Source organism: Phyllobates terribilis, unplaced genomic scaffold (genome assembly GCF_046119375.1).
Source record: "Phyllobates terribilis strain yellow unplaced genomic scaffold, ASM4611937v1 Scaffold_10__3_contigs__length_209671492, whole genome shotgun sequence".
Lineage (NCBI taxonomy): Eukaryota > Metazoa > Chordata > Amphibia > Anura > Dendrobatidae > Phyllobates > Phyllobates terribilis.
In genome coordinates, this window is record NW_027362770.1 from 163,208,780 (window position 1) to 163,221,781 (window position 13,002).

The following is a 13,002-nucleotide window of genomic DNA, read 5'->3' on the forward strand; positions in this document are numbered from 1 at the left end:
ACATTATACAAAAGTGCTGAGAAGTGTAGATGTGAATGCAGCATTAGGATAAAATAAAACACTTACTAGAAAGCAGCAGCAGCATGGAGGACATTATACAGAAGTACTGAGCAGTGTAGATGTGAATCCAACACTGAGATAAGATAAAAAAAACTTACTAGAAAGCAGCAACAGCAGCATGGAGGACATTATACAACATTACTGAGCATTGTAGAAGTGAATCCAGCACCGAGTTAAGATAAATACTTACTAGAAAGCAGCAGCAACATGCAGAACATTATACAGCAGTACAGAGCAGTGTAGATGTGAATCAAGCACTGTGATAAGAGTAAACGCTTACTAGAAAGCAGCAGCAGCATGGAAGACATTATATAGCAGTTCTGAGCACAGGTAGATGTGAATTCAGCACTGGTATGAGATAAAACACTTACTAGAAAGCAGCAGCAGCATGAAATACATTATACAGCATTACTGAGCAGTGTAGATGTGAATCTAGTACTGAGGTAAGATGAAACATTAGAAAGCAGCAGCAGCATGGAGGATATTATGAAGCATTACTGAGCATGGGTAGCTTTGAATCCAGTGCTGGAGCAAGATAAAACACCCATTAGAAAGCAGTAGCAGCATGCATAACATTATGCAGCAGTACTGAGCAGTGTAGATGTGAATTCAGCACTGTGGTAGGATAAAGCACTTACTAGAGAGCAGCAGCAGCATGGAGGGCATTATACAGCAGTACTGAGCAGTGCAGATGTGAATACAGAACTGCGGTAAGATAAAGCACTTACTAGAGAGCAGCAGCAGCATGGAGGACATTATACAGCATTATTGAGCATGTGCAAATGTGAATCCAGCACTGGACTAAGATAAAACACTTTCTAGAATGCAGCATTAGCATGGAGGTCATTATAAAGCAGTACTGAACAGTAGATGTGAATCCAGAACTGGGGGGGAGATAAAACACTTACTAGAAAGCATCAGCACTGGTCTGAGTCTGTACCTCCCTCCTTCTCTCCGCTTCTCTCTTTGCTCCTTCCTCCTCCCTCTTTCTAAATATACTCAAAAAGGCAGCTGTAATCTGATACCTCACTTTTCTGGCATCTCATCTTGTTTTGACCAACAATTGAAGGATTTTAGTTATTTTCAGAGTGAATGAAGGAGAACTGGCTCAAAAGAGGAAAATTGAACAGATTTCCCTGATAAGTTATATATATTCACTTGTACTGATTTGTGCAGTTTGTTGATTATTTAGAGGGAATCTGTCACCATCACTGATTGGAAACTTTCAATCAGTTGTCAATCAATGGTCAATCAGTGGTGTACCTTTTGAACCCAGTGCCAGCTCAGAGTGGTCGCCGACCACTCCTGCCGGCGATTCACATCAACAGAGAAGCTCTGTCGACGGGGTGTGACTGCCGATGTCGTGCTGATTGACAGCCAGCACCCCGCAGTTAGGCAGCAGGGAGCCGGCTGTCAATCACCATGATGTCAGCAGTCACATCCCACCAACAGAGCAAAGAGGAAGAAAATCGCTGGCAGGAGCGGTAGGTGTCGGCAGAGATCTCTGCCTGTTAGTTTTTAGGTCCATAGTAAAAAAAAAATATTTTTGGATAACCCCTTTAATCAGTATGCAGTCAGCTCTTAAGCTCCCCCTAGTGGTGGCAGAATATTATCATTAAATACCAATTCTATACAGAGGATTTGGAGTTGTATAAAACATAACAAAAAAAACCTCTGGTCACCACAAAGTTATATTAATAAATGAATCCGGACATGATGTTAGATCTCTTTAGACTGCAAAACTAAATGGTCTTCATATGTGGACACTGCTTTTTAGTATTTCATTTTTTGACATTTTTGCACCAGTGTTGCAACCTCAGCTTTTCTTGTCTTAATGTGAGATGCTGAGCTTAGCCATTTAATACAAGACAAGGAGCGAAATCATATCTGGTTATTCTGCAACTAGTTCACATGAAACGATTAACCTTTGATTTTCATGACCCCCGACCAGAAAATAGCAAACCCGTCCTTGTCACGCTGACAGTCTAATCTTCCCTAGACCCAAAGTAATCTCGAAAAAGTTTAATCATCATGTAATGAAACGTTCTACGGCTTTCTAACATACTGTATTTCAATCCTTTTCAAGATCTCTGCTTGCTGTCAGTGAAAGGAAACCTCGGCCACACTATGGTGTGTTAAAAGTCCTGGATGAAACAAAATTGGAAATGGAGGAGGGGGGATATGCTCCCTGGTGCCTAGCGGGATGTGGGGTTATATTTTCTCTTTGTGGGTGTGGGTAATAATGCTTATTGTATGAAGTAGCAAGAGTGCTCAGATGGAGTGATCTCTGGGCGAAACTGGACAGATGTTGCACTCCAGAGGGCTCACTTCTACCTACCCTATAACCCTAAAGAAAATTGGAGATGGAGAAGCTGGGATATATTCCTTGGTGTCTAGTGGAATGTGGGGTTATATTTTCTCTTTGTGGGTGTGGGTAATAATGCTGATTGTATGAAGTAGCAAGAGTGCTCAGATGGAGTGATCTCTGGGTGAAACTGGACAGATATTGCATTCCAGAGGGCTCACTTCTGCCCACCCTAGAACGCTAAAAAAATTGAAGATGGACTTGCTGTGGTATATTCCCTGGTGTCTAGTGGGATGTGGGATTATATTTTCTTGAGTGGGGGTGGGTAATAATGCTTATTGTATAAAGTAGCAAGAGTGCTCAGATGGAGTGAGCTCTGGGCGAAACTGGACAGATGTTGCACTCCAGAGGGCTCACTTCTACTTACCTTATAACCCTAAAGAAAATTGGAGATAGAGGAGATGGGGTATATTCCCTGGTGTCTAGTGGAATGTGGGATTATATTTTCTTGTGTGGTGGTGGGTAATAATGCTCATTGTATGAAGCAGCAAGAGTGCTCAGATGGAGTGAGCTCTGAGCGAAACTGGACAGATGTTGCACTCCAGAGGGCTCACTTTTGCCCACCCTATTACACATTGGCTCTTTATGGGAACAGATGGATGGCCACATGCACTAAATGCTGTTCTCCCCCCTCATGCTCACTGCTAAGTCCTAGCACCCTCATAAACTTCACCACCTCATCAGTGCTGGTCCTCCTCCACCCTTCCATGTCAGGGCATCGGTACTAACACTGGCGCCCCCCCAGCCTAGGAGATCCTCTCCCCCCATATCAGCTCTTCTACAGCACTGAGAACATCCTGAAACCCAGCACAAAAGCACAGAGTAACGACCAACAGGCAGGGGGACCACAAGACGATTCAGAAGACTAAGAGGGACAGTCAGTGGCGTAGTGAGGGTGGGGGACCGTTGGGATGTTTACCCCATGGGGGCACAAAATGTAGTCCCTATCCCAACTGTATCTTATCAGATCAGTGGAATAAGTGCCTGCCCAGTACTGATTACACATGAGCATGTGTGCTCTGCATAGACAGAAACCGAGAAGACAAAGCTCACGGTATAATAATGTGAGCTTTGTCATTGCAGCCACTTGCTATGCAGAGCGCAGCAGCCAATGACAAATTTATATCGCCTGCTGCGCTCTGCATAAGCAGCGACAGAGATAATGGAAGCTGTGCAGCTAATTAATGAATCGTGTGTAAAACTGTCTTAATTCATATCTAACAGCTATTTTTACACTTATTCTAACCCTAGATAGGGTTAGGGGTAGGTTTACAGCTAAGGTTAGGGTTAGGGGATTCAAATAGTTAAAAAGTAAAAAAAATGTGTACATTTTCCTAATTTGGAAAAAGAGACAAAACTAGAGGGTCAAAGGCAAACTAATTATATCAGTATTTTCTTAAAAATACTGTACATGTACTTGTGGGATATGCGGTTCAATAGTGGGATGGTGGAAGGGATTTGGGGGCTGTTAAATGTCCACCATGACGAGGCACAAAAATCTTGCCTTGCTCCAGACGTTGGCATCCCAGGCTACACCACTGGGGGCAGCATAGCACCATAGGTACATATAAGAAAGGTAAGGTTGCCGCCTGAGGTGCAGAAGAAGGCGAGATACATTTCCTCTTGTCTCCTGAGGACAAAGTGGTCCAGTTAGTTTTGCAAAAGTTTAAAATGATACCTAAAAACCTGAGTTATATCCATACAGACCATTTATTGCATCACCCGGCCTGCAATCCATGCCAGCACTTTTATGCCAACTTTGGCTTTATGAGGTAGTAAAGTCTTGTTCTGTACCAGATTTTCCCTGAACGTTTCACCTTTGAGACAGATTTTAAGAATAAAGTCATTTTCTGTCATAAAAACAAGACATCACATGTACTTCTAAGAGCTTCTGCAGTAGCCGGATCCATTACCTACAGCAAACACTAAATTTACGGCATCACTAATATTCTCCGTTGCTGTGGATTATTGTCCAGTGGGCGACTAGGGCTGGTTCCATGTTGTACATTGGCACTTGGGCGACCATCTGTCTACCAACCCCCCTGACTTAAAAAGTGTTGAGGATGTTTCGCCAGATCACAATGGCTTCTCCAAGCTCTGTGGACCTTGGCATCTGCCCATGTTTACCCAGAGCTGATGCCAGTGCTGAACCACCCCAAGCAGAAAACTGGCAACAACTCTCCCAGAATGTCCTTGCGGCGCGCCAATTTTTTGTTTTCATTTTTCTAAATTTCGCATATGTGCGACTGGCTACTTTGTCCAACTTCTCCTGGCGAGGGGAGAAGAAGATTGCCCCTTTAAAAAAAATTTTTGTTTATGGAGCTGAAGACTTTTCTGTTGCACACAGTAATATGCAGATCTGCAGCAGCCGAGCCCAGAATCCTAGCAGGGCAAAGAGTCTTCTGCTGTAGTCCTGCACCTAAATACTGTAGCCAGGGCAGAGTGGCTTGTTGGCGACCAGGGGCATGCTTAAAATTCATGGGGCCCCATAGCAAAAAATAAATATTCGGCTGAGTAGTCAAGGGTCTCCCAACTTTTATAAACAGGGTTAGAAGCGTGTATAGCGGCACACGCAAAATAATTATGCCCCTTAGTGTTCCCACCCACGAAACCTGATGCTCTCAAAAACGCCTCTATCTGCACAGAGTATAAGACCCCTACACCTGTCAGTATGATGGCCCCCAATCAGCAAGATGCTCCCACAGTCATCACTTAGTATGATACCTCACACAGTATCATTGTCCGCATATCCCCCCACTCAGTATGATGACCACCCCTATGCTAGCCCCCCACTCAATATGAAAGCCCCCAATGCCAGCCCTCCACTCAGTATGATGGTCCCCAATGCTACTTTGCCATTCCGCTAACGGCCGCCATCTTTTTTCAGAAATCCCGCGGCGCTGATTGGCCGCTGCCGGACCAATGAGCGACGCGGGATTTCCAGGACAGACAGACAGACAGATAGACAGACAGATAGACAGACAGATAGACAGACAGACGGGATAAGACAATTTTATAGTAGACTATATGGTGGCCCGATTCTAACGCATCGGGTTTTCTAGAATATGTATGCGGCCAACCGGGCGCAATCAGCAGAGCGGTGTTTAAATTTTGCACCAAAATCGCTGATTGGTCGCGACCGCCAGCCGCGACCAATCAGCAGTATTGTCGCCAAATTTAAACCCCGCTCTGCTGATTGGTTGCGGCTGGCGGTCGCGACCAATCAGCAGAGCGGGGTTTATATTTGGCGGCAATACTGCTGATTGGTCGCGGCCGGCGACCACGACCAATCAGCAGAGCGGTGTTTACATTTGGCGCCAATCTCGCTTAATGGTCTCGGTCGGCTGGCTTCCGCGACCAATCAGCAGAGCGTTGTTTAAATTTTGCACCAAAATCGCTGATTGGTCGCGGGCAGCGTTTAAATGTGGCGCCCAAATCGGTGATTGGTCGCGGGCAGCGTCCGCGACCAATCAGCACAGCAGTGTTTAAGTGTGGCGCCCAAATCGGTGATTGGTCGCAGGCAGCGTCCGCGACCAATCAGCACAGCGGTGTTTAACTTTTGCGGCAAGATCAGTGATTGGTCGCGGCCGGAGACCGCGACCAATCATCGAATCGTATTGGTGAGGACCGGGGAGCGGAATCGTATTGGTGAGGACCGGGGAGCGTCGCTGCCTGTGCGGCTACTTCCGCTGCGAGAACCCGGGACATGAGCGACTGCTCGCAACAGAAGTATCCCGACCCGCAGCGCCGCTCCCCGGTCCTCCCTTCCGCATGGAGGTCCTTCTGCTGGCCACCGCGACCAATCAGCAGAGCGGGGTTTAAGTTTGGCGCCAATACTGCTGATTGGTCGCGGATGGCGACCGCGACCAATCAGCAGAGCGGTGTTTAAATTTTGCGCCAACATTGCTGATTGGTCGCGGACGGCGACCGTGACTAATCAGCAGAGCGGTGTTTAAATTTGGCGCCAATAATGCTGATTAGTCGTGGCGGGCATCCGCGACCAATTAGCAGAGGGGGGGTTAAATTTGGCGCCAAAATCGCTGATTGGTCGCGGCTGGAGTCCGCGACCAATCAGCAGAGCGTTGTTTAAATTTGGCGCCAATCTCGCTGATTGGACGCGTCTGGCGTCCGCGACCAATCAGCAGAGCGTTGTTTAAATTTGGCGCCAAGCTCGCTGATTGATCGAGTCTGGCGTCCGCGACCAATAAGCACAGCAGTGTTTAAATGTGGCGGCAAGATCGGTGATTGGTCGCGGCCGCTATTTAAATGTGGCGCCCAAATCGGTGATTGGTCACGGGCAGCGGCCGCGACCAATCAGCAGAGCGGTGTTTAACTTTAGCGCCAATCTGCGAATCGTATTGGTGAGGACCGGGGAGCGGAATCGTATTAGTGAGGACCGGGGAGCGCCGCTGCCTGTGCGGCTACTTCCGCTGCGAGAAGCCGGGAGATGAGCGACTGCTCGCAGCAGAAGTATCCTGACCCGCAGCGCCGCTCCCCGGTCCTCACTTGACACCCTAGCCGCTGATTTCCCCACAGTATCCGCATGGTGTTACAAAGGTCCGGACATTTGTGTTAAAAATCGCTGATTGGTCGCTGGCGCTGGCCGCGACCAATCACCGATTTGGGCGCCAAATTTAAATGTTGGCCGCGACCAATCACCGATCTTGGCTCCACATTTAAACACCGCTGTGCTGATTGGTCGCGGATGGTGGGCGCGACCAATCACCGATTTTGGCGTCACATTTAAATAGCGTCCGCCAAGATCGGTGATTGGTCGCGGCCGATATTTAAATTTGGCGCCCAAATCGGTGATTGGTCGCGGGCAGCGTCCGCGACCAATCAGCACAGTAGTGTTTAACTTTTGCGGCAAGATCAGTGATTGGTCGCGGGCCAAGACCGCGACCAATCACCGATTTGTGCGGCACATTTAAATAGCGGCCGCGACCAATTGGATGTCAGCACCGCTCCCCGGTCCTCCCTTCATGCCCTAGCCGCATGGATGTCAGCGCCGCTCCCCGGTCCTCCCTTCATACCCTAGCCGCATGGATGTCTGCGCCGCTCCCCGGTCCTCCCTTCACACCCTGTTACAAAGGTCCGGACATTTGTGTTAAAAATCGCTGATTGGTCGCCGACGCTGGGCGCGACCAATCACCGATTTTGGCATCACATTTAAATAGCGTCGGCGACCAATCAGCGATTTTTAGCACAAATGTCCGGATCTTTGTAACACCATGCGGATACTGTGGGGACCTCTGCGGCTAGGGTGTCAAGGGAGGACCGGGGAGCAGCACTGCGGGTCGGGATACTTCTGCTGCGAGCACCCGCTCATGTCCCGGGTTCTCGCAGCGGAAGTATCCGCACAGGCAGCGCCTCTGACATCCATGCGCCAAGGGTGTGAAGGGACGACCGGGGAGCGGCGCTGACATCCAATTGGTCAAGGCCGCTATTTAAATGTGCCGCACAAATCAGTGATTGGTCGCGGTCTTGGCCCGCGACCAATCACTGATCTTGCTGCAAAAGTTAAACACTACTGTGCTGATTGGTCGTGGACGCTGCCCGCGACCAATCACCGATTTGGGCGCCAAATTTAAATATCGGCCGCGACCAATCACCAATCTTGGCTCCACATTTAAACACTGCTGTACTGATTGGTCGCGGACGCTATTTAAATGTGGCGCCAAAATCGGTGATTGGTCGCGCCCAGCGTCCGCGACCAATCAGCACAGCGGTGTTTAAATGTGGAGCCAAGATCGGTGATTGGTCGCGGCCGATATTTAAATTTGGCGCCCAAATCGGTGATTGGTCGCGGTCAGCGTCCGCGACCAATCAGCACAGTGGTGTTTATCTTTTGCGGTAAGATAAGTGATTGGTCGGGTCCGAAGACCGCGACCAATCATCGAATCGTCTTGGTGAGGACCGGGGAGCGGCGCTGCCTGTGTGGGTACTTCGGCAGCGAGAACCCGGGACATGAGCGGGCGCTCGCAGCAGAAGTATCCTGTCCCGCAGCGCCGCTCCCCGGTCCTCCCTTCCGCATGGAGGTCAGCGACTCCGGCGGTCCTTCTGCTGCTACCGGCCGGGAGATGAGCTCCTCGCGCCAGTCATCTCCCGGCTGCATCTCCGTCCCGCAGATGGGTCCGGCGGTCGAGGTCCTTCTGCTGTTACCGGCCGGGAGAGCGTGTTTAAATTTGGCACCAAAATCGCTGATTAGTCGCGACCGCGACCAATCAGCAAAGAGGTGTTTAAATTTGGCGACAATACTGCTGAATGGTCGCGGCCGGCGACCACGACCAATCAGCAGAGCGATGCAGAGCGGGGTTTAAATTTGGCACCAAAATCGCTGATTGGTCGCCGGCCGCGACCAATCTGCAGAGCGGTGTTTAAATTTGGCGCCAAAATCGCTGATTAGTCGCGGCTGACGGCCGCGACCAATCAGCAGAGCGTTGTTTAAATTTTGCGCCAATACTGCTGATTGATCTCCGCCAGCGACCGCGATCAATCAGCAGAGCGTTGTTTAAATTTGGCGCCAATCTCGCTGTTTGGACGCGGCTGGCGTCCGCGACCAATTAGCACTGCAGTGTTTAAATGTGGCGGCAAGATCGGTGATTGGTCGCGGCCGCTATTTAAATGTGGCGCCCAAATCGGTGATTGGTCGCGGGCAGCGGCCGCGACCAATCAGCAGAGCGGTGTTTAACTTTAGCGCCAAGATCACTGATTGGTCGCGTGCGGAGAGCGCGACCAATCAGCGAATCGTATTGGTGAGGAGCGGGGAGCGGAATCGTATTAGTGAGGATCGGGGAGCGCCGCTGCCTGTGCGGCTACTTCCGCTGCGAGAACCCGGGACATGAGCGACTGCTCGCAGCAGAAGTGTCCCGACCCGCAGCGCCGCTCCCCGGTCTTCCCTTCACACCCTAGCCGCTGATCTCCCCACAGTATCCGCATGGTGTTACAAAGGTCCGGACATTTGTGTTAAAAATCGCTGATTGGTCGCTGGCGCAGCCCGCGACCAATCACCGATTTGGGCGCCAAATTTAAATATCGGCCGCGACCAATCACCGATCTTGGCTCCACATTTAAACACCGCTGTGCTGATTGGTCGCCGACGCTGGGTGCGACCAATCACCGATTTTGGCGCCACATTTAAATAGCGTCCGCGTCCAATCAGTACAGCGGTGTTTAAATGTGGAGCCAAGATCGGTGATTGGTCGTGGCCGATATTTAAATTTGGCGCCCAAATCGGTGATTGGTCGCGGGCAGCGCCAGTGACCAATCAGCGATTTTTAACACAAATGTCCGGACCTTTGTAACACCATGCTGATACTGTGGGGACATCAGCGGCTAGGGTGTGAAGGGAGGACCGAGGAGCGGCGCTGCGGGTCGGGATACTTCTGCTGCGAGCGCCCGCTCATGTCCCTGGTTCTCGCAGTGGAAGTATCCGCACAGGCAGCGCCGCTGACATCCATGTGGCAAGAATGTGAAGGGAGGACCGGGGAGCGGTGCTGACATCCAATTGGTCGCGGCCGCTATTTAAATGTGCCGCACAAATCGGTGATTGTTCGGGGTCTTGGCCCGCGACCAATCACTGATCTTGTGGCTAAAGTTAACCACTACTGTGCTGATTGGTCGCGGCCGATATTTAAATTTGGCGCCCAAATCGGTTATTGGTCGCGGGCAGAGTCTGCGTCCAATCAGCACAGCGGTATTTAACTTTTGCGCTAAGATCAGTGATTGGTCGGGTCCGAAGACCGCGACCAATCATCGAATCGTCTTGGTGAGGACCGGGGAGCGGCTCTGCCTGTGCGGCTACTTCCGCTGCGAGAATCCGGGATATGAGCGGGCGCTCGCAGCAGAAGTATCCCGACCCACAGTGCCGCTCCCCGGTCCTCCCTTCCGCATGGATGTCAGCGACGCCGGCGGTCCTTCCGCTGCTACTGGTCGGGACATGAGCGCCTCGCGCCGCTCATCTCCCGGCTGCATCTCCGTCCCGCAGATGGGTCCGGCGGTCGGGGTCCTTCTGCTGGTACCGGCCGGGAGATGAGCGCCTCGCGGCGCTCATCTCCCGGCTGCAACGCCGCTGAGCTCCGTCCCGCAGATCAGCCGCTAACGGCCGCCATCTTTTTTCTGAAATCCCGCGGCGCTGATTGGCCGCTGCCGGACCAATGAGCAAGGCGGGATTTCCTGGACAGACAGACAGACAGACGGGATAAGACAATTATATAGTAGATACTTATACCCTCGTATTTGGGACTGGTACAGAAAAGATAATTCAGCTAAATTTGCCAATCCACCTGTTGATTGATGGGCTTGAAAAGTGTCAACCTAAGTCTGCTACGAGTTTTAGTCTCTAGATACAGCGATATACGGTATTAATTGGTTTATCTGGATCTATGTCGCAGTGTCGCCTGCATAGTCGCGTCACCACTTCCTCAAGACATCCTGAGTGTGGACAAAGAGGAAGTGTAAGTAGATAACCTATATCACCCCTGTATACCGGTCTGCACGGGGATATGAGATACATTTAAAGGGAATTTAAAATCTCTATGGAATTCGGAACTTTGAGGTTGAATTCTTCGCCATTTTCATTATTTCTTCTAATTTTTGAATCTGATCATTCCATATAGACTTCTTATGCTGACACATTTAACCTGCAGCGGTACATTGAAACAAACTATAATGACAGGGGAGAGATCTGTCCTCTTTCAACTTCAGGAGAAAAGCAGAAAATAGAGAAAAATTGCAACACAAGACTGTCAGAAGAACATACTGTCGCATAACTTCCAAGAAAGGCTCAAACCAGGTCACTAATTAAAGCGTTCCTGATATTTCAGGTGACTTTTCAGAAAGACCTGTCATATGTATTTACATGAAGAATAGCATGTTTTCTGACTTGTACCCTGCATTCTCTCTGCTGCCCCAATTATCTTTTACTTCTAGTTGTCTCTGAGCTAGTGGGTGAAGACTAGCTGCTATAATGCCACTCATGAACTTACAGACATGAGGGATTCCTGCTCTCCTGTCTCTATTTAGCACATGTACAGAAGCAGCAGCAACATGGAGAACATTATACAAAAGTGCTGAGAAGTGTAGATGTGAATGCAGCATTAGGATAAAATAAAACACTTACTAGAAAGCAGCAGCAGCATGGAGGACATTATACAGAAGTACTGAGCAGTGTAGATGTGAATCCAACACTGAGATAAGATAAAAAAAACTTACTAGAAAGCAGCAACAGCAGCATGGAGGACATTATACAACATTACTGAGCATTGTAGAAGTGAATCCAGCACCGAGTTAAGATAAATACTTACTAGAAAGCAGCAGCAACATGCAGAACATTATACAGCAGTACAGAGCAGTGTAGATGTGAATCAAGCACTGTGATAAGAGTAAACGCTTACTAGAAAGCAGCAGCAGCATGGAAGACATTATATAGCAGTTCTGAGCACAGGTAGATGTGAATTCAGCACTGGTATGAGATAAAACACTTACTAGAAAGCAGCAGCAGCATGAAATACATTATACAGCATTACTGAGCAGTGTAGATGTGAATCTAGTACTGAGGTAAGATGAAACATTAGAAAGCAGCAGCAGCATGGAGGATATTATGAAGCATTACTGAGCATGGGTAGCTTTGAATCCAGTGCTGGAGCAAGATAAAACACCCATTAGAAAGCAGTAGCAGCATGCATAACATTATGCAGCAGTACTGAGCAGTGTAGATGTGAATTCAGCACTGTGGTAGGATAAAGCACTTACTAGAGAGCAGCAGCAGCATGGAGGGCATTATACAGCAGTACTGAGCAGTGCAGATGTGAATACAGAACTGCGGTAAGATAAAGCACTTACTAGAGAGCAGCAGCAGCATGGAGGACATTATACAGCATTATTGAGCATGTGCAAATGTGAATCCAGCACTGGACTAAGATAAAACACTTTCTAGAATGCAGCATTAGCATGGAGGTCATTATAAAGCAGTACTGAACAGTAGATGTGAATCCAGAACTGGGGGGGAGATAAAACACTTACTAGAAAGCATCAGCACTGGTCTGAGTCTGTACCTCCCTCCTTCTCTCCGCTTCTCTCTTTGCTCCTTCCTCCTCCCTCTTTCTAAATATACTCAAAAAGGCAGCTGTAATCTGATACCTCACTTTTCTGGCATCTCATCTTGTTTTGACCAACAATTGAAGGATTTTAGTTATTTTCAGAGTGAATGAAGGAGAACTGGCTCAAAAGAGGAAAATTGAACAGATTTCCCTGATAAGTTATATATATTCACTTGTACTGATTTGTGCAGTTTGTTGATTATTTAGAGGGAATCTGTCACCATCACTGATTGGAAACTTTCAATCAGTTGTCAATCAATGGTCAATCAGTGGTGTACCTTTTGAACCCAGTGCCAGCTCAGAGTGGTCGCCGACCACTCCTGCCGGCGATTCACATCAACAGAGAAGCTCTGTCGACGGGGTGTGACTGCCGATGTCGTGCTGATTGACAGCCAGCACCCCGCAGTTAGGCAGCAGGGAGCCGGCTGTCAATCACCATGATGTCAGCAGTCACATCCCACCAACAGAGCAAAGAGG